The 2,553-nt window shown below is 47.8% G+C and overlaps 1 long non-coding RNA gene across 1 annotated transcript; it reads left to right on the forward strand.

Annotated features, from left to right (window-relative positions):
* Positions 1 to 986: 986 nt before the first annotated feature.
* LOC144714628 (uncharacterized) lies at positions 987 to 2,318 on the forward strand. Its single transcript, XR_013584415.1, has 3 exons — positions 987 to 1,886; positions 2,062 to 2,155; positions 2,231 to 2,318. It is a non-coding gene; the product is annotated as an uncharacterized LOC144714628 (long non-coding RNA).
* Positions 2,319 to 2,553: the final 235 nt, after the last annotated feature.

The raw sequence follows: 2,553 nt of genomic DNA on the forward strand, positions 1-2,553 counted from the left end.
GTCTCCCTCTCTTCCTCTGTCCCGCTCTCTCTCTCTCTCTCTCTCTAACCCGGGATCTCTCTTTTTTCTCCCTCGTTCTCCCCCGAGGGCTGTCTCTCTCTCTCTACGCGGGGTCTCTCTTTCTCTCCCGCTCTCTACCCCGGGTCTCTTTCTCTCCCCCTTTCTCTCTTTCGGTCTCCCTCTCTTCCTCTGTCCCTTCATCTCCCTCTCTTCTTGGTCTCTTTACCGCACTCTTTCTCTCTCTACCCCGGGGTCTCTCTTTCTCTCCATCGCTCTCCCCCGAGGTCTGTCTCTCTCTCTCTCTACACCGGGGTCTCTCTTTCTCTCCCTCTCTCTACCCCGGGGTCTCTTTCTCTCCTCTCCCCCTTTCTCTGTTTCGGTCTCCCTCTCTTCCTCTGTCCCGTCCCTTACTTCCGACAGGCCTCCACCCTTCTCGCGCCTGGTGTTTCTTTCGTAATGTCATTCTGTCTCTGTCCCTTCCTCTTCTCTCTCAATCTCGCTTTCTTTCTCTCTCCCTTTTCCTCTCATCTGCCCTCTTTTGGTCGCAATTCTTCTCTGGAGAGAGAGGGAGAACGAAGGAGAAAGAGGAGAGAGAGAGAACGAAGGAGAAAGAGGTTGCAGGCCATGACCGCGTTCCAGGAGTCCATGGCTTTTTGGGGCATTTCGTGGAACAGTCTGCGTGCAGAGGCGGTGACGCCGGCCAAGGAGAAGGCGGAGATGGGGGCGTTGCAAGTGACCGGGTCATGGGTCCAAGCCGCCGAGAAGGCCAGCCGGGCCGAGCCCAGGTCGCCGTTCCGGGAATTTAACTTGGTCAGCGCGCAGAGTACGAAGCTGTTGGCTCTGGACGAGGGGGTGGCCCAGACCGAGACACCGGCGCTGGACGAGGGGGTGGCGGCGCCGGTGGTTGCGCCGGAAGGTTTGAGCCTTGACGTCGTGGCGCCGGAGGGGGGGGGAGCGGCGCTCCATCGGCGACCACGTGGAATGCGTCCTGTCGGATTCGAACAATCGAACCGATTCGATTCGAACGACGCGTTCAAATCGGATCAAATTCGAATTCGAACATTTGATCCGAACCGCAGGTTATGTCGAGCAATCCGATCCGAACCCGTTGCGCAGATCGGGTGCGGATCAAATATGAAATTGACGGATCGGTGTCCGATCGCTCAAATGCCCCATCCGATCGAACATTCGAACGACCTGATCCGAACCGATAGCAGTCGGGTTCAGATCAAATCTGAAATTTGACAGATCGGTGTTCGATCAAATCTGAAATCGGATTCGATCGTTCGAATGCCCGATCCGATCGAACATTCGAACGACCTGTCCGAATCCCTGATCCGGAAAAAAGAGAAATAGAAAGAGAGAGAGAGAGAGAGAGAGAGAGCGTCAAAGAGAGAGGGAGAGAGTGAGGCAGAACGAAACGTACCGTCGTTACTCCCTCGCCTCCCCTCCGAGCGGCCGCTGTGTGCGCCAGAAATGTCCAGAGATAAAGAGAGATGGCAGTCTGCCGTCAGGCAGGCGTAATATATGTATATATAGGGTACCAGTCTAGAGTAGATTCGTTGTGGTTAGAATAGATCCGTTGGGGTTGAAATAGATCCGTCACGGTTAGAATAGATCCGTTGGGGTTGTTTGGTTAACCAGGGTTAGGGTTTAGGGGTGTTGGGATTTCAATTCTAACCGTTTAGGTGTCTCTATTTTGAACCATCCTTGGTCTCAATCCCGTTGAAACCTATTTTTGAATTACATGTTCCATTTGCCTTGAGACCATCGATTTCTTTCTGGCGGAGGGGGGCTTCGATCAGACTAACGCCGGCATACAACAGTATTCGATGAAAGCTGGGAAGGATTCGGCAATCCCGTTGCTTATTTTGTTTTTTCCAAAGGTATGTTTACTGACGGAATCTAAAATCATCTCCTAGTGCCATCGCTTCTATTCTTGAAGTAGAAGCATGACGTGGGTCGTTTTCTTTTTTTCTGAAATAAAAGAGGGAAGACCGCCCGAACTCGGTCGTCAACCCAAGCATGATGTGGGTCTTGATATTCTCTCTAATTTCTCAGGAGAATAACGAATTAAAGCTTGTCACTGGAGATGAACTTGAGGTTATCATATTCTGGTGATGCTCATCCTTCGTGGCAATCTGTTGGACATGTGGTACGAATTCGCCTAGTTGAGTCATGTGTGTGCCCACATTCTTAATTGTGTTTAATGTCTGTACTCTGTATTTAGCTTAAGTTGCCTGCTCATGAGAAGGTCTGGAGCTGCGAGTGAATCAGGTAAGGCTTAATTCACTTCTCAATCACCAATTAAATAGGATTATTAAAAATATAGAATTAAATATTTAATAATGTTTAAATGAACTTGAAATTTGAAATTTTAATACTATGATTTAATAATGTTTAATTTAGAAGTAAATATTTAATAATGCTTGATATGAATTAAGTATTTTAAATTTTAATAATATGATTTACTAATGTTTAGTAAAATTGCTTAAAAAAACAGCGAATTAAATATAATTTAATAATGTTTAATTTAGAATTATCTATTTTAAA

This window comes from Wolffia australiana, chromosome 17 (genome assembly GCF_029677425.1).
Source record: "Wolffia australiana isolate 7733 chromosome 17, ASM2967742v1".
Taxonomy (NCBI): domain Eukaryota; kingdom Viridiplantae; phylum Streptophyta; class Magnoliopsida; order Alismatales; family Araceae; genus Wolffia; species Wolffia australiana.